Raw genomic sequence first — 25255 nt, forward strand, 5'->3', positions numbered from 1 at the left:
GGTTCGGCGGTATGGTCGCGTCGCGTCGCGTCGGTTTTAATTTCTGGGAACGTTAGGCGATTCTGGCCGGTCGGTTCTTCGGCTCGATCTCGCGCGTGAAACTTTTCACAGGCAGACAGGCAAACCAATTTCGTACATCGTTCACTGGCATAGGTGAAGGGCAGCAGCCCAATTGGCTCGACGCCAAGCGAGCGTTTGAACGCGCGAACAGCGCCGGGACAACTTGTTTCAGGCCTGCTTTCAATGATCAGAGGGGACGTCATAATATCGGTGCAGTTGCGATTGCCGTAAATAACTATTACTGATCGTTGCCGACGCGACGAGAGGATGACTCAGACTAGAATTCAGATTAAGTTATCCAGTCGACTATCCTCGCGCGAGATCATTGCCTCCACTATCTCTTTCTTTTCATTCTCTACAGTTACTTAACATTATGACTAGAAGATTGTGCCAAATTGTCCGTATGTCCCATACTCTATTTACTGGAAGAGTGGACGATCGGTTTGAAATAGAGGAATAACCGAGAAAACCACGGCAACTTACCTCTCACCTAAGGCGTAACGCTTCGACAAGGCATTTGTTCGTGTAAATCGATGGATAAAAGGAAAGACGAACGATATAAATACCGCGAGGCGTTATTGGTAAGTAGCAGCTGGAACCCATTAACCGATTACAGCAAACAGTTTCACGATATCGTGGGTGAAAAAGCGACGCGATTCGCGGGCCGGAAGATTAGAGGACTGACGAGGGTGCGATTATGACACGCGGGAACGGTGACGCGGGGAGGGGAAGCTTAACGAAATTGGCTGGGAGGCGCGGCGAACCGGCGTCACATCAAACGCCGCCCGTTTAGGGGTGCCATATTATTCAGCCCCGAGCGAAAGGGTTATCATCGACGAGGTCGTATTTGCCTAATAACCAGCGGCGAGGCGGAATTCGAGCGGGCCCCGGGGCTTCGCTCCTTTCCATTTGCGCTTTACGTCGCGTTTCACACCTCCATGCGCCATTTTCTCCCTCCATCCTCCACTTTCCACCTACCGCGACGTGTTTCTTTTTCCGTCGGCAACGCGACTTTTTGTCGACATAAAGCGATGATCGATCGATGGGATCAAGTATATCGCAAATCGGTTAGAATCCGATTGCAAAGGTTCGTACGTACGAACTCACTCATACTTGTGCAAGAAAACACAATACTTTTAAATAGATTTGAATCTAAACGAGAGATAAGTTTGAACTCTTTGTACTATCTAATTTGAATAACTTAATTAAAGCTAATTTATACTTGGATTTCTTTAGATATTCAACTTTGTTGAATCTATTATAATATTTTTTACGATCGTCGACCCTGCAGTCATCGATGATTTTCATATTTTTCGATACGATATCCTGAACGAAATGTATATTTCGTATAGATTTATCGTACAAAGACTCGACGCGATACAAACGACAAGAGACGAAAATGGGTGGGTAGACGCGATTTCGGCGTCTTTCAGCCTCGTGTTGCCCTTTAAGCGAAAATTAGATATCTTCGATTTCAAAGACGGTGATTTCAGAATTTCTGAATAATCGCTTTAAATCGCTTTAAATCTTCCAATCTCTGCGAGTTCTTTTGTTTATCGGCGCGAGGAACACGTTGTATCTGTTCCGCCGATTAACCGAGGACGAAACGCAGCGATTATTGAGAAACACGTGTTAATTAAAGGTTCGCTATGTCGATGATGTTCAGATCCCACCGAACGCGTTCCTTTTTCTCCCTCCTTTTTCCCTTTTCTTTTCTTTTTTCTCTCTTTGCGCTTCGCACAGACCCAAACTATCCCGTCATAGCCGTTGGTACACGGAGGAATAGAAAAAATTACTCGAATAATCGCACCAGTCGTCACTGTCCCCTGAGAGATCACTTTGTACGCAGAAGGGAATAGAAAAAGCCTCTTAGCAGCCAAAATCCCTGAACGAAATAAAAAAAAAAAAAAAAAAATACATGTCCCAGCCCAGGGTGGACTTCATAATCGCACCACCTAGCCTGTGAGAATGATCGTTCGTGAACAGAGAGTAGAAATGACAGAGAGAATCGAGAGCGGTACAATATGTCCAAATGTTTCCAACCGAGCGGATATCGCGAAATAATGACGATCCTCGAGCCGCAACATCGAAAACGGCCTCCGGCCGACTAATGGGGAGCATCCCCTGTCCCGTGTTTCGCCAGTCGTGCACTCGTGGGCTGGGGCGCGCTCCTTGCACCGTTTTCCAGCTGACTTGGCTAAACGGGATCGCATTAGCACACAGTTTCCACCCTTCGACGCGATGCGAGAGATTAGCATCTCCGCTTTTTTCTCCTCCTCTCCGTTGCCCCCGCCCTGTCCCCGTGATCCAAAACCTAACCCCTGGAAGCAGCCTGGTACCAGGTGCTTACGAGCCACTCGCGAATATCGCCGATTCTCCTGGGATCTCTTAGCGGATCGTTTATCGAATCGCGATTGGGTTTCCGCTGCTTTTGATCGAATGCTTTTACATTGTCTTCCGATATATCTATATTTAACTCTTTGCTTTATACTCCAAGTTTCGGATGTTTAAAGAGGACGTTCGTCGAGGAATATCAATATATTTTTATGATTATCGTGCTCCAACGAGAAATTCTTTCGATCGTCGAAGTTATTAGGTTGTTCCAAAATCGTCTTTCTTTTACAAACACGTATTTCGCAACCACGCGTCTCCATACGAACATGGAACTTGATCTGTCAAACGTTGCGATCTTTAACTCGATAGAACAAAGTGGATCGCGCGCGATTCGATAAAATGATGTAAAGGAGAAAAGACATTGAAGTAGAAAATCGTGGTATCGTAGAGGTAGAAAAGGACTGCATTCCGACAAATGCTTGAACCTTGTCGTTAGTTACTCGGATTTCGGACAAATTTCTCTCAAACGTCTGTTATAAGGATACAAGTATAATTCTAATTGTTAAATCGCGCGTTACCACTTGACAAAACCGTAAGAAACCCCCGGAGGCAAAAGTTCCGATCGAGAGGAGGCAATTCCCGTGATCTTCGTTGAACGGATCTGCATCGATACCCGGACTGCGTCACATAGTGGCCGTTCTTCGATAACCTGGTCGTTCTCTTGCGCAAATTTCAAATTGTACGATAATTGTTTCCTTAAATATATTTCCAAGTAACTACATAAGTAACTGCGACGAGAGATAGTTGAACGAATGGTTCGTAACATTTTCATTGGAAGTGGCGAAAGGAAGGAAAACGTGGAACGTTAAACGAGACGTTATTGATCAATTTATTAAGCTGACGTTGTAATAAGGAATTACGCGAGCCAGCCAACTTATCTAAAAGATACCGAATTAAGCTTCGTTTTTCTTAATTATCTTTATCTACGGAAGAGACCCATAATCGCTATAGTTCTTCTTACACTATATACTAGTCTATCGCACAAATTCTTCACTAACTCGACTTAACTGATACTTGCTACGAGACCCACTTACCTGCTGTATGTAACCGAACAAATTGCAACAAAGCGAAAAATCTACCAGCATGCAGCTGTAATTGAAGACAGTATTGCGAATCACTTTCTAAATCGTCCCGAGCACATACACGATACATTTAATCCAAGTAATTTCCACGCGATTCCGTGCGTTTCGTCGATAAAATTTTCGAGATTGATCGATTCTAGAATTTAAAAGTTTTCCAACCGGGGTTGTTAACTTTTTTTTTTTTTTTTTTAGATAATTTACGCGTTACCTATATATATTAGAATAACGTGTTTAATGTCACTTTTTCCGAACTTAACTCGTATAAAAGAAAACGGTAGAAGTAATCAACTAGATTATTCGTGAGAGGAAATAATGATATTTTCGCGTGTTCGTTATGAATTTTCTCAACGTCAAAATACGGAGAAAATGCTGAGAAATGGAGAAATTTGTTCGCGGCAACCGCGTCCACCCCTAAGGAAGAAAACGAAAGATCATCGGTGGTGCAAAGGACTCTGGTCTGGTCGGTCCCACGGATCGCGAGATTTCCGTAATCGGAGAAGTAACGGGTCAGCGTGAGTACAAACGAGAGGAGGAAAGGGAAGAAAAAATGGCGTCCCATGCGGCGGAACGCTTTGAGCTGTCCGACCAATGGACAGACAAATAAACGGGCCATGCGGAGGAAGCCCGAATGCGAATTGTAATACAGGATGCTGGGAGGGGTGCGGAGGACGAGAGGAGCCGGTCGACAGGCCAAAATGGATTGTTATTGGCCGAGGATTCAACCCTCGGGCCCCGCCACTCGTATCATATGCTAACGAGCGCGTGAACGTTCCGGGGGATGAAACCCTTTGCACGAAGGGGTTGGAAGAGCGGCCGAAAATCCAATCCCTTGGCGCATCTACCAACACGGAGGAAGCCGTACCGCTACCGAGCCTCTTCCAGCTCCGCAGTTACGATTCTGATCATTCGTCGAACCAGAGTTGGGTTTCGGAGCCGAGTCTAGTACGGCTGCTTCCGTTTCTTCTTACCATCGTATCGCATCGGATCGCGTCGCGTCGCATCGCGTCGCATCGCGTCGACAGGATCAAATATATCTATAAGTTCGAATCTGATTCTAAAGTTTCGAACGTCTCACGAGTACTTTGAAAAAGGAAGACAATACCTTTAAGTAGGTTCGAAGCTTTTACGAGGGTTTTAACCTCATGCTATCAGAATTTTGTTTGCTTCAGTGTGGAGGCAAAATCTACGAAGAATCGCGGATCAATTTTAAACGTCGCGATAGTATAGAGAATAGGTAGTATAGTACAGTATAGAGTATAGATAGTACAGTATAGAGACGTTGCTCCTTTACAGACGTATCTACTTTGCAGGAACATTTCCGTGAAAGAGAAAATTTGCAGGTTTTCGAGGAAATTATAACCGTACGATCGAACTTCCTCTGTCGATCGACCGGATCGAAATGAATTATTATCGAGTAATCTGCGTAACTGCGAGTTAGAATATTCGAATCAGCGATCGCCAAATTGTACGAGGAAAGTGAGTGTTGAACGCGTGTAACGCGAGACGAAACGAAGCACGAAACGAGGCTTGAAATCAGCTCGAAACAGTGCTTGCACCTCGAAGAGATCGTCGAATGCGATTTGGCTCGGATCCAAGGTCAAACGGATTCAGATATTTCCAGTCGGCCGTTCCCCGCTTATCAGTACGGTGAGCGCGATATACGATAAGCTTATGCCCCTCAAATCACCTGTAAAATATCATAATTGTCCGGCAGCGGCGTAAAATCTTGATTGGCGAGCGTGAGCGGCGGCGGCGGCGGCGGTGGCGTCGTTGTCGTCGTCGTCGTCGTCGTCGTCGAGTTTAACGCCGTGACTTTACAACGGCACTGAGTCACTTAACACGGACCAGCTGAATTGCCGCCGCATTTCTGCAGATAGCCGCTAGCGGTTTCCAGCGAAAGTTTCACGGGCGTCGCGCCGTGGGGACGTCGCGCGGTGGCGGTTCCTTATCTCTAAGCGGCCGAGACATCCAATTTTTTAAATGTAACGCAACGTCTTTGTGTTTCCGTCGCAATAAAAGCGGCTACAGACGTAGCGAGTAAGTTTCGATGGCGTGAAATTGTACGTCGCCGATAGTTGAGAAACTTTGTACCACGATACCAAGAAATGCATACATCTCTTCTCTAGAAATATGTACGAATTGGCATATTTATAGGACACTCGCGTCAAATGATTTCAGATTAGAAGTTCTCGTACAAAATTTTGATATACGACGATCGATCAATTACGAGCGATATAGAAGAAAGCGTTTCCGCTTTATCGTAAAATCACACCTAAAGAGAATAAAACGTAGATAAGGATAAGGTAAACAGCAGTTCCATTATCATATACAACTTGTCGTATATGTATATTTGAAATATTTCACACGTTTTATTCGCGTTATTTTAACATAAGTAAACATTCATAGTCTAATTGGTATTTACGATCGATCACAAGTTTCCGTTACGATCGAATAACTAAAATTTCCCGCCCATTTGCGACACATTCCCTTCGTGCATAAGATATTCCATCGAGGCTTGCTCGATCGAGCGAACGCACCACCGATTCGATCAGCGATGCGCTGACCAAGACGGACAGAACAATAACTCCTCGCCGCTTCTTAATCCACTCATATACGACATAACTGGCTGCAGAAACGGGGCATAACGAGTTTTCGAATGTCTGTTCTGTAACGAGTGCCGAATTAAACAGCGGGGCCGAAGCCCCGCAGGAATCTTTGTATCGACGGTGCCCGAAGAAAGGACGCGATCAGATAACGCATCCGATCGCTGCCTCTCCCCCCTCACCCCCGGTTTCGAAAAGAGGGTGAGCCTATCGCGGCGAAGGTTTTGAGGGGGGTCTGGCTCAGGATTGACAGGATGTCGCGGTAACTCTGTGTTTACACACCGGTTTTCGCCAGAATGCACCGATATTGGGCGCGTTTCACGTTCGAGGGCACCCCATATTATCCCCCATTATTAGCCGAGCCTTCCTTTTTTGTCGTTTTAAAATGTAATACGTTACTGAGCCTGGAGGCCAGTCGGCGTGTCGCGATCGCTTTTTCCCATTCGAGGTTTCTGTGCCGGAAAATTTGTCGTTCGGTCCCGGTCCTGGTCCCGGCCCCGCTGCCGCGTCGGTCGCCTCGCCTCGCCTCGTCTCGTCTCGTCTCGTCTCGTCTCACCACGGTTCGCTAGGACAGGTTCTCTCTCTCTCTCTCTCTCCCTCTCTCGCGACCGAGCACGCGTATTCTCTCTACGCGTACAGGATTACCTTGGCAAACAACGACGAGGACAATGAGCCTCGGATAGAACTTGAATGGAGCCGTTGCACGCGGTCTATCTGGAAGAGGGAAGGAGAGAGAGAGGTGGATCCAACTAAAATTGTCATCCACCGTACCGGACGTTTTTGCCTGTCATACCGCGGAGGTATATCGAATTTTCTCTTCGTCCTGTGTGTACGAGGGACACGGTCCTCCCTCTAAGGAAGAACTTTGCTCGATTTCGTGGTAGGAGAGAGAGAGAGAGAGAGAGAGAGAGAGAGAGAGAGAGGGGAGGAATAAAAGGACAGGGGTTGAAAATGGTGATTTAGGTTTTTGGGATGATTCCGGGAGGGGCGGGATTCGGGCTTTGTCTTTATTCCTTTTCGTCGAGGATCGCAGGATGCGCGCGTGTGCGTGCCGAGGGAGGAGATGTTTATTTACGAAGGACGGGTATATGCGTTTTCGGAAGGTTCAGCGCCATTGTAAGAATATAAGAGCACATGTTATTGTATATGCGTTTCTAGGGAAAGAATCTGTCGCTTCGGGCTATCAAAGATTTCCTATGCTCTGCTTGCCGTAGCTCGGACTACGATACGAGAAGTTCTCGTTTCTATCTCTATTTAGAATATGGAACAAGTTTCAAGACGTTTATGTCGTACTAGGTGCGACAAGTTCTTTTCCTTCTTAAAATTTTATTCGTTCGTTGACACGGCCGATCGACCGAAACATTAAAAAATTCTTCGATATCTTTTCGTCTCGACGAAGCGAACCCCGATCTTATTACCGCTACATTTTCGAAAAAAAACGAGGCATCAAGGTCGCGTGAAATCACCATACGCCTATCGTTGCTACATTACTTACGCGTATTTCGATTTTTTCTTGGAAAAAAATTTCACCGTACTTTGCGTCCGATTGCAACGATATTCCACGTATCGAACCTTGATCTTACGTTAACTCTACATTTTCGAAAAGACAAGACGCCAAGGTCGCGTGACATTTCCATACACGCTGCATATAGGCATTTCACTTTTCTTTCTTTTTTGCCTGGAAAAAAAAAAATGCCCCACCGTACAACTTTCAGAAATCCTGCGACATTATCTCGGCTTACACGAGACGCCATAAAGCGTGCAAGCCGGTGTAAAGATCGGTCGATCGTTTAACAAGAAAGTCAGTCAGAGGCTGTGTGTCATTAGCAGAACGCGAAAACGTGTCCCGGACAGAACGCACTATTTCACGTCGCTCGCGCGGCCGAATCGTTTCCATCGGGGTAATGAGAAAAATCGAGCTGGTCGCGTTCGTTAACTCGCCGTTCCTTTTCAATTTATAATCTTCGCGATTATTTACCGGTGCGTCATCTCGTTTAATTGAGTTGCCGGGGCTGCGAAGCCGACGCGAAACCTGGTCGCCGTGATTTACATGTCTCTGGCGACCGATCGCCTCCATAATCTATAATTGACCGCCGCGAGCTGATCCATGCCAGATACCGATACTTTTGCGCAATAAACGAATCTTTCAGACGTAACTCGCAGAGAATCGTATTCTTCTTTCCTGTTCTTTTCCGTTTCTCTCTTGCCAGGCACACCGAGCGCGATACGATATGTGAGAAGGTGGATTCGATGGAAATGCGCCGATTCCGACTACCTGTTCTAATCGTCGTACGGCGGAACGTGGTTTTCGTGTAACGCAAAATTGACTCGTTAATGGGTTCGTGAACGAGGGAAGAAGCAATTTACGTTCCGAACAGCTACACGATTGGGATGCTTGATCGGGTAATCGGGAATAGCGTCTTTGATCGTGGTAAACGTACGAACCGTTTCTTATGCGAACGTACTAGCACGTTTATCTCCTATGATTTCAATTGCCGTAGCTCGGATTACGCTTGCCTCTGTTAATTGCAATAAGAAGAATTACATTTTCCTTTTCTTAGAACAAGACAAATTTCCAGTTCTTTTCTATACTATAGTTCCGCTTGCACTTTCGCGTACCAGAGACACTACCGTAGTACGTACGGCCCACGATGGATTGCAGCCAGCACCGCGTGAGATGAGTCGGTTTGGCTAAAACGGACATTCCGTTTCGCCAAAGATTCTCGTACTTGTTAATACCGAACGGATGGGCTGTATCGGTTCTGTGTCATTCTACGATCTAGCTGAAACGGATAGAAAAGCCTGTTCGATCTTTATTTACGTCTAACATTCGTTTCTACGACACGAATACGATAGAATTACGCGATATCGTCGAGTTCGTCGAAGATGAAATTTCTAGGTAAATAGCTGGGTAATCACGCTTAAACGTAAATTGCGTACGCCGCATTCGGAAAAACGCAGTACACGTTCGTGAAATTTCCAGGAAATTCTGGTCCTATAGAAGCGAAAGGATCCTCGATTCGATCGCTTTAGTCGTCGCGAGACCGCTTATCCTAGTTGACCTGACAGGGAACGCGGCGCAGCGAGCGAAGAATAAAATAAAATGGCATGGCGAGGAGGAATTTTTGTAAATGATGACGGTGAAAATGGTTAAAATGGTTAAAATGGTGAAAATTGGTGTCGGGCAGACCGGCATCCGCGAAATTGTCGCGGCTGCTCGCGTACCTACGCGTGTACCTACAAGCGACCCGTGTATTTCCGGTATAACGCGCACGCGAGCCACGTACGCGCACGCAGGTGTCGCGTTTAAGCGCGTGCAAATCTGATTCCGCTGTCAACGATAGCGTTGGAACGGGCCTGTGTCGCGTCGGACGCCTAGCCTCCTGGCCTTCGAATACCGAACGAAACGGAGCACATTTTCCGTTAAGGACCGTAATGGTTAACAAACAGTGTGCCGCTCGATCGCCACGCAATCGAAACTATGCGAATATCGCAATTACAGTCGCAATTCCACGGATTTGGGTGATAAATACCAGATATTATTTAACTTTTTAACGGGGCAATTGCAAATTGCACGTTGAATGCAATAATCGATGTTACCGATTATAAGCGATAGAACGCTTTGTTTTAACTTGTTGAAACGCTATGTTGAAAATTGTATGGAATACTGTGCGAATACTGTCTATATGATGAGGCAAGTACCTACGGTACGTGGAGAAACGATGAACCGAACAGAGGAAATAATCCAACGAAGAACGAAGAAAAATTACGGATGAAAAACTTGATTCGGTGACTAATTGTAAGTACTTGTTGCTGCATCGATAGAGCAAAAGCAAAGTGGCAAGAGAGTAGAACAAAGCATGTTCCGCCTATAATAGGAGTGCGACGCGACGGAACAAAAGGGAACTCGTGAAACGTGGAACGGTAAGTCGGAACGATTGCAACACCAGTTTCCAATCGAACGCGACACCTCGTTCGAGGAATATTGCCGTGACCGATAACTTCCCGGACAGCTTAAACGTCGACCTTTAAACTCCGGAGCGTTGGTTGTTTTTTTTTCGACGGACAGAACGCGAGAGTAGGAAGACGAAAAGGAAAGAGAAAGAGAGAGAGAGCGAGAAGGAAGAGGAGGAGTGGCGTCGATCACGGCGACGCGGACGCGACAGTTGCAGCCCGCAGCTAAAGCCAAAGCACGACGAGCCGTGGCTAATTGCCGCGTGCAACAAAAAGCTCGCTCGCTCTTCCTCGGCTCGGCACACGCGTGCGTCACCGTCACGCTCGCGTATTTTCATCGGCACGCACGCGAGTAGCATCTGTCCGATACGACGCGATGCGACGCGACGCGACGCGACGCGACGCGATCTTCGTGCCCCCTCGCTCGTCCTTCTTCCACTATCATCTTTTACAATTTTTCTCTTTCCCTTATTTTCCAATTAAAATTTTTCCTTTCCTACAACTCGTCCGATTTGTATCCGATCGCATTCGAGCACAACATTCGAAAATAACTTGCTCTCGTGAATTTTTTCCTCGGAAATATATGGTACTAAAAAATCGAAATCTTTGCAAACGATATTTGTAATCGTTATGTTTCTCGACATTTTTAATTTATACGCTTGATTAGCATTGGCTTCTGAGAGGTTCAAAATATTCCATAAAATTTAAATAAATTACGTATCGTGCTTCTTTTAAATTACATAGTTACCGAACTGCATAAAATTTAAATAAACTAAAACATTTACCATTACTTTCTTTGCTAGCTTTATTTAGCGTACGAATTTTATTTCTATTCTTAACGATATTCCATGTTTCTTTAATCCCTTTTCGATTTGACCAACTCGACGTTTTCCTACGTTAATTGAACATTTTCTGACCATGTTTCCTTCTTTCCCCGAACCTTCAATTCTTTCAACGTCCAAGGTACTTTCTTATCTTATTTATAAGACATTGTATCGTCGTCATCCCTTCATATATTATTTCTATCCCCTATTTTTATTCTTCGTTTCTCGCGTCCCCTTAGCTCTTTCTCTTCCTTACTCGCTGGGCGGACGCTTCGATCGATTTATCATAGCGGAATGGACGAAACTGACCTTCTATGGAGAAGTTTCGTGGGTGGTTGCCGGGAATCGTGTTACCTTAACGAGGTTAACCAGCATGATACCTATAAGCTTAATTTGCCTGTCGTTACGCGGTAGTTGAGTCGCGGACACGAATAAGGCCTCGGATAAGGGAGCCAGTGAAATTTCGTCGATCTCGAAATTGTCTTTTGGATGGAATATTATGCGCGCGCGTGTAATACGTAGCGCCGCCTAGACGAAGCGCGGAATAAACGGAACGAACAACAGTGGTGGGAAGTGACAAGAGAGAAGGAGGAGGCGAGAAAGGGAATAAAGCGGGACGAAATGCTTGATCGCGAGAGCCAGAACGAAAAAGAGACAAAGAGAGGAGGAAAGTCGAAGAGCGAGGTGAACGAAAGTTTCGTAATTGCGTGGAAAAATGGAAAAGTTAGTTAGTGAGGAAAGGAGGCGAAGAAAGTGAGGATACAAAGAACGTTTTGTAAACTACGAATCTCGTGGGTAATCGACGGAGAAGAAATTGGAAATTGAAGATAAACGACCAGGCAAAAGAAATAATATAGTAAAAAATATGGTGAATGTCGCGAAAGGGTGAAACAAGTACGTATGTAGCTATTTAAAGTGTCGGCAGTTTAAAATACCTAGTTAAAAACGAACGGCAGATAGAAATATCGAAAGAAGACACCGGACGTTTAAGAATACCTAGAGAACCGTCTCTCGGAGAAATTCTCACGAACACGAAATCGTGCAACATCGTTGCCGTCGAGTTTCCCATTTCTCGAACATCGTAACACCCTATGCGACTGTTTCTAGCCCGCTGTTGCGCACACGCGTCGCTGTCTACGATCCTTTCGATGGGACATCCGAGTGTTTGTGACGCGTTATGGTGTCTCGATGCTTCGATCATTCCCCATGGGAAGCATATATCGCCGCGAGACAGTCTCGCGTATATACGACGGAGCGCACGAACGTTGGTGAAAGCGAAAAGAGAAATAGAAAGATGATAAGCCGATCCGGGAAAGAACGAGGACAATTCCTCTTCATTTTTCTACAGATCGAAAGGAAGAAAATCGATGCTAGTTGTATTATATATCGTATCGTTAATTATCGAATACCGTATAATATTCGATACGTTGACTCGTTGGAGAACGTTTGCTGATTTTATCCGCGATCGTAAGAAAGACAAAAGAAAAGATTGATTTATTGGCCTGGCGTTGTTCGCTGGGAAACCGATCGACCGTGATCTTTGTTCGCAAATCTATCGTACTCGTGGCCGATTTTCTAACACCGCGTCGGATTTCCCTGTCAACGAGTAATCGTTGCTTTGCTTCACAAGGCGAGTAATTCGCTGGATCGAAAGGTATCGAAGGTAAATCGATGAACAAGAGTGGACAGGTGAGAATTATCCTTGAATTATCTCACAGCGAAACGATGAAATCATGGTTGTATAAGTAGGATTTTGTGAATGGGGGCAGTCGGGAAACGTGTAAAACTTGGAAACGTGTTCAACCGTGGAGGCACGATTGACCCGTTGGCGGTGCACCCTTGGCCAGAAGGAAGAGGGTGCTCCACGAGACTAAGGAGACTCAGCGTCGGTATCTATTTATAAAAGTGCATTTCGGACGGGTGCACACAATAGTGACGCGTTCGATGCGACGCGACGGGGCGAGCGGCCGATAAATCAGAGCGGCGCGGCGCGCGTACATCACGAAGCTCGCTCTTTTATTTTCATTTCGCGTGTTGAAAACGAAAATAGCGCGAGATACGAGGCCCGTTCCCCCGAATTCTTGCCCCGAGCACCCTTCACGAGCATTCGCCTCCGAATCGCTGCCACATCCTTGCCGTTCTGACCGATTTTATTAAAACTCTGATTCCCACAGCCCACGTTCTCGCGCAAACCGACAAATTTTGTCTCCTTCTATCGATAATTCGTTTCGAAATTATATTCGTTTTGCTTACCACGTATCGTCGTTTTAGTCGACGGACGGGTGGTTAATCTAAGGTTAAATCTAACTTTTCTAGAAAACAAACAGTTGGCAGAACGAAGGTTTTATTAGCATCGATACCACCATCACCACCAGCATGTTCCGTTAATGCAATATTTTCTTCTAGTCCCGAGTACCCAGTGTACTTTGGTTGTCAACGAATTTCGCGGCGATACGACAGATATAGAACATAAGACGTAAAGAAAGCTACTGGAACGCGTAAATTCACGATTAGTCGGGAATAAGCGTAAAAGCGTATAACGACCGCGAACGAATCAAAGGAATGTCAGAAAGAGAAAGTATCGCATCTCTGAGTTTTAAAAGAGCTAAAACTATCGAAGATTGACGCGCAGATCGTAAGAAAAAACCCGACCTTTCTCAAAGCAAACGGCACAATTAAGCTGGAATATCGTGGTCGTGGTACGTGTTCCCAACAGTGACGCCGATATTAGTTTCCATCCACAGAACTGCCTAATATCCCTTCGCCTGAAGGTGAAAAACAGGGCGAAGAGGGAAGATTGAAAGGTTTGGGGGCGGCGGAATGTTTGCCGAGTAACGCGAGACCTCAAACGACGGCCATCCGTTTGCCGCGGCACCCCTGATTTTTCAAACCCTTATTGATATAATGTAATATTAATGCTGCAAACGCTAGTCCCGGCACGCTTGCTCTCGATAAATATTGGAGAGTATCCACGGCAAGGAAAATATTCGCCCACCAGTCGGAAAAATTGTATCTCGCGCTGTTGAAAAAACAACTCGACGCAACGTTTTCGAATTGAACGGAGATGTACGTAATTCTGGTTCGAGATTATCTTTCTAATATTCTGTTGTTCGTTGTCTAAGATTAGGTTCCCTACTGATTTCTCGTACGCTACCGATAACGTACACGAGAATCGTTTAGCTGTTACTTTCCTGGTATCTGTTGGATTCCAAACACACGATATAAGCTTACCTGGAAAATCCTTTGGCCTCTTTCTCAATTACGTATCGTCATACGCGAATGAACTTGTCTACGTGTTCGTCGAGCGAAGAATGCATGAAATTTTACGGCCATTCGGACGAAATCTGGAAATGAAAGTTTCAACGCGTCCTTCGTGTAAAAGATATAGGACCGACGTGAAAGAAAGCAAAGGAATACCATAATACGAATTATAAAAAGGTTATTAAATAACGCAAGGTGAAATAAGAGGAGAAAAGGTGAAAAGTAAAAAAGATGAAAGAATATGAAACGTTGTATAATGTTATATAAAGATGGCCGTTAGACGAGAGAACGTAGTAGCATGCGACAAATGCAAAGGCATGCGATCGGACGTTCTTGTTTATGGAAAAAGTTGTCCGCCGTTCGATTTCGTTTTCCCTGGTGAAAATTCAATAGAGGGCGCGCCGCCCCTATCGGCAAAGATCGTCAAGTTTCTTATGCAAAGGCGGATCGCGTTCACCCCGTATGACTTAATGGAGTGGAAAATTATTACGATGAAATCTCAGCCGGCCCAACCCTCTCGTGTAACCGAGCCGAGGAGTTAACCCCCAACCTCCGTCGACGTACCAAAGGGGTTGTTCGCGATCGGACGGCTTCGACTCTTACGCAATTTCTTAGGACGCGTGTTAAGCTTCTCGCCGAACTAAGGGTGCAACGAAATTATGTCGTTTTTACTGGCATCGTAACGCTACCGCGTTGGAAATTGCGGAAGTTGTTGCTACTTTTCCAGTTTACGCACGAAAGGATCGCGTGATTTTCTTTCTGCTGCTTTTACACTGGGATTTTCATTTCAGAATTAATTTACTACTTTCTTCGCTCTTGCCACCTCCTTGTTAAAATGTTTACGCGACCGTTGCACAATTTCATGATGAGAAGGTGAAGGATGGTAAAATAAATGATTGAAAGGAAATGACATTACCCGTCAGTAATATTGCTACTTCTTCAAAGAAATCAAAGAACGTTGAGATGCTAATTTTGAGTAAGAGGACGTTTGATCGACGTTTAATTGAAATGGGGAACAACGTGTCTACAAGCGTCTTTCTAAAAATTAGGAAACTGTTTATCGGAACAAGGGAGAACCTGGGTTGAGGATGGTGCACAAGTAAATCTGATCTTAACAAAGTCGATTATCGTCGTATATCACTGTGGCGAAAGTGTCGCGTAAAAGTCGCATCTATCTCTCCGAACAGAATACATTTTCACGCTGACAGAGTTCCCCTCCTAAGAAAACCACGATTTCCTGCTACATAGCGATTCTCAACGGCGATATATCAAATGTTGGAGCAGAAGTTGGAGAAAACTCGATGCAATGCTTGCGTGTAACGTGAAACGCGTTATACCAGATATTATTTCTCACGGTTATAGTCGTTCGTTTGTGCGACGCAGATACAACTGGGACTACTCCGAATGACTGAAAATTCGTCTGCCGGTCATAATTGTGGTTCGCTGATGTGGAACGATGCCCGGTAAAACGCAATCGTCGCGAGAGATCTGGCAAAGTGGCAGGAGACGTCGATGCAGGGCAACGCGATCGAAAATGCGGCTGCCGTGAAACCCGCGCGATTTCTGGTTACGCGCGTATATTTCTGTGTACGCGGCGCCGCGCCGCGCCGTGTCGCGTCGGTGTGTATAGAGCGCGTGTGTGCCGAGTACAGACAGGGTGAGCCGGGTTGCGCGATGAATTACGACCGCTGGGCCGGCGAGCTAGCTGCACCACTAAAATCCCGACTGATATATTATTACGTATTATTGCTCCTGTTCGGTTATTTATACCCATATAACATAATGCCACGCGAGATTCCGGCAAGTCGGCGATACGTTACCGCTCGCGGTTCCCCCGGGATCGGGACCTCATTTTCCGCATCGGTCATAACTTAGAATCGAGCCGCGAGCCACCGTCGAATATCATTCGCGAGCTTCCTAAATTCCTAATCCTTCCTCTCTCACGGAACGAGAATCGAATTTCAGATCTGTTTGCTCGTTTATCGCGATGTTTAGATGCGATAACGAGCGGGATGCCTGCGTACATACTTACGTACTTTCGTACGCGTTTCGATTATTACGGTACCGATAATTGGCGTAACTTGCAACGCTAAGTGCTTCAATTGAGTTTAAGCTCGTCGCGTACGTGTAATTAAATTTTCTTCGTTTGTTATACTTCTATAACGAAAAGAAAAAAGAGGAAGAAAAAGAAAGACGAGAGAAAAGAAAAAATGGAATTCTTTGCAGAGCATCTTTATTACACGAATCGCGTACACGCGTGTCAAAAGAGGAGAACGACCGTTTACGCGGACCGCGCGTATACATCGTGTAAAAACAAACGCGCATCCGTGAATAACTCTAGCCACTTCATAGCTAACTTTTAAAATCCGTATTATCGCTACTTCAGGTATGCAAACGTAAACAAAGCTCCGTCCGAGGAACTTCATTTCCTCCGGGAATAGACGCAAGCTTTAAAAATAAAACATCGTCGTTCATCCGACAATCGTAGAATTTGAGTAGTGAACGACGGTTCGAGGGAATAAAATCTTCTCTCTTCTTCCTGTAGTGAAAAGGAATGAAAACTGCGTGTTGAATATGGTATTGTCGAACGATTGTGAGAAATACGAAAGTGCCAACGGATCCAGTTTGATCCAACTAGTTCGCTATATTTTTCATCGTTTATATTCGAATGCGCCAAAATTAACAGACATACGCTTACTTGTTTATTCGACGTTTAAATCATACGCCGTTTCGACTTCTCGATCGCAAACCGAAAACTTGAACGAATCAGCCAAGACAAAGTGCTTTCTCGCGATTCCATTAGCCGTGGGATCTTTGAAAAAAGGAAGAAGAAGAAAGATGCTGCCGGACCAATTATCCGGTCGCAACAATGGTGGATCGTGTGCGTTGAAAGTTGCTCGCGAAATATAATCACGAGACGTGAAAAGATCCCGTGCGCGGATCCGGGAGAAAGAGGGGAAGGAGGAGAGGGGGGAGGGGAGGAAGAGAGCAGATATACGCGAAGGGGATTTCGTAGGAGGCCAGGGAACGCACACGTCGATCCCGCGGTTTTTATGAGGAGAGGATCTCCGGCGTTACGACTGGAGATCTTCAAATATTTACTCGAAACGCGGACGTCCTTCCGTCGTCGAGTAGCGGCCCGATAAACGTCGAGGTCTGGCCGCCTCCAGACGACTTCTGGATTTGTTTTGTGACTTGGTTTTAACCGCACGTGCTATGGAATTTCGTCATCTGGCAACGGGCTGCCATGCCGGGGCCTTTTTCCACAAGAATGGCCGGTTTCTTGCCGCGCCGCGCCGAGCAGAGCCGCTGCCACGGTATCTTTATCGTCGACATCGCGAGAACTTGAATTCTGCGCCGGACCGATTTTTTCTTCCTTTCTTCCTTTCTCTCCTTTTCTTTCTTCCCCCTTTTCTTTCTTTTCCCTTTTTTCGTTTTTGCCACCATTGGTGTTACGCTCGATCGCGACCGCTTCTCTCATTCATCGGACTAACCACACTGAATTTTCTTGTAACGTTTATTGCGTTTAACGAGAAGGAATAAGGCAATTAGACGCACGAACGAAAGTGTTTCCTCGAACAAAAATCTAATAATAATAACAATGTTAAGTTACGCAACGAACAAACCTGAAATACTGTAACGCGAAAATTACAATCGGATCGATTCGAACGGAATGAAATTTCCAATTCGCTCGATTCGACCGTTCGAATGTTCGTTTAAACATTCGGAAGGGAAATCCGTCCTCGGCGAGGATTAAGTCGAATTCCTGATAGAGAGAACAGAGAGAATAGAGAGAACAGAGAGAATAGAGAGAATGGAGAGAATAGAGAGAATAGAGAGAATAGAGAGAAGAAAAAAATGTAAGTGGAATTTCGCGCATAATCGTTTTCTGCAATTCAAAGACGTGCCGCGATGAATAATGATAATCCCCGGTCGGTGCTTCGCGAACTATTTAAGCATCCCGAAGTAGAGTCTAATTCTACCCGGCCACAATTTGCATTAACTACACCCGGCCGTAACATTGTTCTCATTTCCCCGGGAACGCATAATTTATACATCGGCTATTTTTGAGCGGCCGTGTCGCGGGACCGTGTCGATGAACTTGTTCCAAGTCCAACCGGGGAGAATCGGCCCACGAGAAATTCATTGCGTGACGAGTTTCCTCTTTTTCGACGAGTCTAGCCCGCACTCGATCCTCGTTGCGCGTCTTTCTATATCCCTGCCATTCCTATACCCCTACCTTTTTCACCTAACGCGTATTCGTATTATTTTCTTTCCTCGAATTCTCTTTTCTCGCAATAAGAAATTAACCTGCGTTTCGCCCGACTTTACTTCATTCATTAATGACAACTGTCTCAATAATGTAGTATACTACGTGCTTTTTTCTCAATTAAAGCTTTTCTTCGACGATCGAATTTAAATTGAACGAAAATACCTTTCGGATATTCAAATCGATCATCGATTGTTTACGTAGCAAATTCAACAGATTCTTTCCACTGCGTTTCCCCTTCTTTCTTCGTCTCGTCTCTTCGAATCGAAGGAAATCTGGTGCCTAAAGACACGTAATCTTCGAAGAATAGAAGAGAAAGAGAAAAGAACGAGGCGTGATAGATCGAAATGCAAAGTTTCGTCGATGCCGAACGACGCTTTTCCAAGGTAAAATGAACGCTGTGGTCGTGGCGTCGGTGAAAAAAAATACTGCCGCGATTTCCGACGTATTGTCCGATCTTTACGGTCGATTTTCGTCAAAACTTTCGGCTGGTAATCCGTCCGATCGTAAAATCCTGCGACGCGTGTCACAACAGAACCGTAATCGCGGGTACTGCCATTTTCAGTTTGCTTGCCCCTTGACGATCATGAATTACGGTTATACTCTGATTTCTGAGGATGTTGCTCGAAAATGCTTAAACGCTTAAATTAAACACATTTAATTCTCGAGTATTGCTCAAAGAGATGCTTTTGTTTGCAACTTATCGGCGAATAGATAATGCTGCAAAAATCTGAACGCAAGACGAATGAAATGGACGTTTAGCGAGTCAATCGATTCGCGAGATCAGCTGAAAGAAAACTGATATACCCTAGTGTACACATTTTCTACTACGTTACGAGTATAACGAGTCTATTTTACGCATGGATTATTATAAATTTTGAAAATTTCGGAAACTTCGTCATTTTCCATCTAAATACGAGTGATATCGGCGAACTTAACTCACAGTTAAGAGGATGTAAATTAAAATAACAACTTGAATCAACTGAAACGTTATACGTTTAGAGAATTGTGGAAAGGAGATGGCAGATCCGAACGGCCGTTAAATTAGAAAGTCATCGACTGTACGTATCTCGCGTATAGGGAATAATCGCCAAAACAGCGTTCTAACTTTTGCTAAACGTATGTTTTTTATTCGAACAAATGGGACCGTCAATTCTTGTCGCAATTAACGCCACGCTCTTTACGAGTTGGTGAAAAAGAGTAGAAAAAGCCGGCCGACTTGAAGCATTTTTTCTTCGCGGTCAACCCCCTTCGAGCTCACCAGTCTGGAATATTTACATCGGTATATTTAGTCCGACGCCCACGTTCATAACAGTTTATGTTCGCTATCGCCACGCTTTTGTCGCAAGGAAAAACGTGCACGCCCGTAAAAACAGCCACGCTGACAACAGGACTGATTTCTCGCGATTCCAAAGATCCGATTGGCATCATGGTGTTGGCCTAAATTAAATAATTTTATACGGTCGAGCAGCAGTCAAGTTGGACGACTAACAACTACTTTAATTTCATCGCGATACAAACGTGTTCTTGCCTTTGCAAGTAGCTCGACGAAAATTTTATTTAACGCTTTGCGTTAACTACATTGCGCGATTCGAGGTGGATCGTTTTATACAAGTCGCTTAAAATTATCGTGAAATTCTAGTCACTTTTTTCTAAGAAGCCGGTTCAAAGTATATGGATATTAATATAATACTTAGAAGGAATAACTGTCTCAAACGAATAAGCATAATTCCAGTGCAGTGCGCGACGTACAACACCTGTCCGTGACCGGCATACGTATGCCCGCAATTATCAGCCTCGGCTCACCGTTTTATATCATGGGAAATCGCGTCACGTACATCCGCATCGTGTTACGTATTGCCATCGGCCCAACCAGAAAGCGTCATTAGAGGCGATCATAAACCCATAAGAATCATCAGGATGCATCTGCGATGAAATAATAAAAAAGAAAAAAAGAAGAAAAAAAAGAAAAGAAGGAAAGAAGAAGGAAAGAAGAAGAAGAAGAAGAAGAAGCGCATACTGCTTTTCTTACTCGATCGGTCGAGGGGAAATAACAATGAAACTCTTCCCGCGCGGCATCCTACAGGCAACTTGAGAGATTTTATTCCTCCGTTGAAAAATTATTAGTTTTATTTTCACGACTTTCAAGCGGTGGGTATATTTGCGAAAAGTGAAAGCTAAAGTTTTCAACTGTTTTGTTGAAATGCATTATTTTAACTAAAATGCGCGGATTTTGAAATTAAAAGGGCACCTTGCGTAGAATCCCAATTGTGTATCTGCCCATCGCCACGATTTCGAGCAGCGCGATTTAAGTTAAATTTAAAGTTGGATTGTTATCGAAGCGTTAAGACGAGATATCTTTTGAGTGGACCACTTTGTGCATAGTCAAACGAAGAACCTTTGTTTCGTCGATTCTCCTTTCTCAATCGTGTCTTACGACATCGTCGATGAGATTAGCGGCTTCCGCGAGACTTCCGCCGGACACCGATAACGCAATTATACCACGGTTGCAGGCTAATTTTTCTGCAAGCCGAATCTTTACACCATCTTCCCATTCAATGAAAATCGCGGACAGATTTATCTCGGGAAAAGCACGCTGCCGTGTCTCTCTCTCTCTCTCTCTCTCTCTTTCTCTGTCTACGCTTCCAATAATTTTAGACTGACTACGTTGGATAAGTGGACACTGGACAGTAGTGGCGAGTGGTTTGCAATTATGGTAATGACTATGCATCCAAAATTTCTACTACATTATCCATTTTTATGCAATATACAATGTCACATCTGGCAACCACGCGAGTTAGATCAAGCCTTATTTGTTCGTTTGTCGCGACGTTTTAAAATATTTCAAGTTTCCGCGTTGTTTATCTTGCCTTTTAAATAAAAGTATGTTACACGGCCTGTTAGAAAATGATATTTCACACCGAACGAAGAGAATAAAGATGGCAAAAAGAAGATAATAAGAGTAGAGTTTCGAAACGGTAAATTGGACGATTTAACCGAGCACGGCGTAGAATGGCGCTGACGAAATTGCAATTTTTGGGCGTATAATTTATAGGCGTTTTGAAGAACTGTAACCGATCGTAGACTATCGAGGAAGAAGATTGGAAGAAGCAATTTTTTCCAACCACGTAACTCTGTCATAAAAGTCTGTAACGTCGTTATGTCAAATATGAAATGATTTTTCTTGCAACTCGACGGATCCGTTGCATTATCTTTCGTTACTTTACCTTCGGGTTGTATATAGATTGCACATTAAATTTAAATCGAGCAATGGAAATCGGGTTTTTCAAAGCGGTTGGACAATTTCCAATCTTGAACCAGTTGAACGGTCCTTATAAAAAGTTTCTGTCCTTATACGAATGCAATGTGTGATCCTTGATATCTGTTGTTCGACTGCTAAATACAAATTAAGCGTTCACCGTTTTTCTATATTCCAAAAGCGGCCGCCTGTTTTGTTTTCTTAAGCGATTTCTCCTTTTGCTTTTCCTCTTTAAATTACAAATAGACTATGAGTTGAAATTACGTAGTCGTATGTGACTAATCGCCAGGTAAGTTCGAAAGTCTATGTAAATTGAGCGTAGTTTTCTCGAATCGATTTATCGACAAAGTTCGTTTCTTAAAAGCTATCGTACGTGTGGAAAAATAACGCGTAACAGGTTTTCGAAGGAGTATTGTTTGCAGCGTTGAAAAATCGTCAATGTTACTGAACAAAGAAGCAAACAGGGTGGAAAAGAAGGTCGTAACGTGTTGCGGAATTTACTTGCGACGAAATACGACGAGTAACGTAAAGCGAAACGCGCGTAGTAACGACACAATGATACAAAGAAGCATGAAAATGTTACGTACAAATATATAAATAAATAGAAAATTTCGAATCCATGCATTCGGAATTTTGAGTTTCCCTTCTGCTTAAGCAAGAGGCTTCCTTGCTTATTTACATCGGAAATGTGAAGTAATTACCATTTTTACTGCATTAAAGAACGAGAATTCAACAGTATCTATATGAACCATATTATTATCGTTCTAAAACAGTATTCTCCTGTATGACAGGTACTTACATATACAAAATGCAACAATTCGATATAACAGAAAATGATATGAACGAGGTCGCGTTAAGATAAAATGAGTTAAAATGCCGCGGTATATCGTCGATTTGTTAGAGGAATGACTGGCAAAAGTATAGCCGGGAAAGGTAAACATTCCGGGAAATAAAATTAAAACGTTTCAAGCACCGTCGTCATAATTTTATTAGAAGGCCAACCATATTTACGTTACGACCGCATTTCTAGCTGGAACTTGCTAGAAATACGTCGGGGAACGGCGTAGAGAATATTTCTTCGTTCGTCGATATGCCGCGAAAGAAGAAGAAAGAAAGGGAAGAAAGGGAAGAAAGGGAAGAAAGGGAAGGAACGCTGGTGTAAATGAGAGAAGAGGGCGCGTTACTGAAAAACCCGTCAATTAAAGCTGCATTAAGCGTGGCGGGTCGTTCGTAAGGCGGTGGTAAAATCGTAGCGGAGACACTGGTGAAATAAATGGAAGAAAGAGGCGGGAAAAAGAGAGACGGCTAACGTTTCTCGAGAGCTCGTCAGCCCGTGAAAGCAGTTCGAACGGGCGACGACGAATCTGTCTCGCTATTGATAGAACACCATAGACAACGGGCGCGGCTGGTTTTTCCTGAAACATGTAAAAGTTCCACGCACCATCGACCGTCCAGAAATAGACGCGCGCCACAACCAAAAACGTGAGATCCACGATTTTATTTATGGTCTTGTTACACCCCTGAAACCGAACCAGCCACGCGCCACCCCCGATATCCGTCCCTCTTTTCTTTCTCGTGACCTCAGCTTCGGAACAGTTTATGGAGCACCGACAGCTCCGCCACGAAAGGGCTCGCATCGACCAATTTGATCCCTCGATGGCACTTTTGCCTTCCAACTGGCTTCACCTTGGGTCGATCGAATCAACGGATTCCGTCTTTGTCGCCTTGCCAGTAGTTCTCGTTGCAAGATGGATACCGTTAACGCTGAAATTATCGTCCACCAAAGATTAGAAAATTTGTATCGCAGGAAAAGGCCATACTACAGTTATATTATACGTATAGTTTGGAGCAAAAAAGATTACGTACTTTCCAAGTATGCACCGTTGTAAATCTATTGGGTTTACTAGTAAAGACTAGTAAAGATGTGATTGGAGATTCCTCGAAACGAAGGTTAAGGATGTATGTAGTCGCTTGATGTAACAGCCACGAAGAGATACTATTAGAAAATCTTGATACGATATCAGTTTCAGAGATCGTAATCTGATGATTGCGAGCGAAGATAATTAAATGTCTTTATCGTTCGTTTGGTAAGATAAATAGGAAGAAATGCAAGGGACGCGGACCCCGTAATGGGTCACTCGCGTCAAGCGCGCTTATAAATAACCTCTTCCCCGTAAAAACATTTAAAAATAATCGAGCGTAATCGAAAGCAAAACTGGTGGCTAAGGGGATAGCCCGGCTTGGGTGGTAGAAGGAAGTCGCGTGGCTAAATTTTGGGAACAGGGAAAACAGAAACGAGAAGGCAGCTGTTAGCTTTCTCACCCTCGTCGCTAGCTTTCGGGGTTAGGGAAATGACGAGAAATCCTGCGTGGCCTGTCTATTAGACGTGCTTGTTCCTCGACGTGGCGTATCGTGTCGATTCTCTAACTGGAGGAACACGAGAAATAGGAATTTGCAGCAAAGCAAATCCTCCTTGACATCTGATACAAGTACAGGCATAGAACGGGAAAAGGAATTGTTTAAAATTTATATTATGTATATTTATATCATCGTTATATGTATATTAATATTATGTATAATATTAATATTATGTATATAATATATATATATATATTACAGCTATAGGAAGTTTAGTAAAACTTTGTGGAACAGAGTATATAAGAAATTTCACTTTCAAAGTCCTTCTTCGAATCTTTAAATATCTTTGAAAGGGAAATGCAATTTTAAGTACGCGCGTTGCAAATTTATACGAACATGTTTTTTTTATGAAAGCGCTATCTACACGTTGCGACAATGGCGTCAGATCACAAACATCTCGTCAGAGCACGCATGCCCGTAAGAGTGGATGCATTAACGAATCTAATTGAAGCTGCGACAAAACTCGAAGGTTACCAAACGTGTACATTGTTAAAGTTTTATTAAAGCTTTGTCGAACGCATGCCTGCTCCTCGTTCGCAGCGGAAATATTTACAAATGGCAAATGGCGATTGTTCAGGCCAAACCTTGAAACACGTTGCCAACGAATAGCACATTGTCACAAACGGAAATCTCCTAACCGTTGACAAATTTTCAACTATCTGCATATATCTTTGCTGTGTCAAGCGAGGCAACTCGGTCGTCGCGACGCCCTTGCAAAATTTTCATTCTCCTACCATTTCGAGATCGATGTAAGCACGGAGAATGCTGGAAATTTGTTGTAACATGTCACGATATCGTTATCGATCTAACGTGAATATTATTAGATGGCGGATTTTTTTCGATCCACGGCAAGTATATACGGGACGCAGAGATACATGGAACTTACGTGGAACTAAGAAAGATGTACGAAATATGAAAATATTTGCTTAGTTCGCATTTCTTTAATATCGCCTTTAAAGATTAAAATTAGGATAATTAGGAATTTGCGTATGATTTTTCTGGTATCGTTAGGCGATCGATCGTTGACGTAATCCCGCGGAACGTTTGTCTGGACGATAGAAAAGTATGATATTAAGCGAAAAGGCGATTCCGTTGTAATTGAAATACTGCGGCGTATGTGGTTCGAGGAC

The 25255-nt window shown here is 44.1% G+C and overlaps 1 protein-coding gene across 6 annotated transcripts in view; it reads left to right on the forward strand.

The window, feature by feature from the left end:
* The window catches only part of LOC122570608 (homeotic protein spalt-major-like), a 75211-nt gene that overhangs the window by 22636 nt on the left and 27320 nt on the right, over nucleotides 1–25255 (forward strand). The window contains exon 1 of one of the 6 annotated variants that reach the window (XM_043733136.1): nucleotides 494–641. The exons of the other annotated variants lie outside the window; for them this stretch is intronic. The gene's annotated coding sequence lies outside the window, so the exon portion shown is untranslated. Of the gene's footprint in view, nucleotides 1–493; nucleotides 642–25255 lie in introns of those variants that run through there. 6 annotated transcript variants of the gene reach the window in all.

This window comes from Bombus pyrosoma, linkage group LG9 (assembly GCF_014825855.1).
Source record: "Bombus pyrosoma isolate SC7728 linkage group LG9, ASM1482585v1, whole genome shotgun sequence".
NCBI lineage: Eukaryota > Metazoa > Arthropoda > Insecta > Hymenoptera > Apidae > Bombus > Bombus pyrosoma.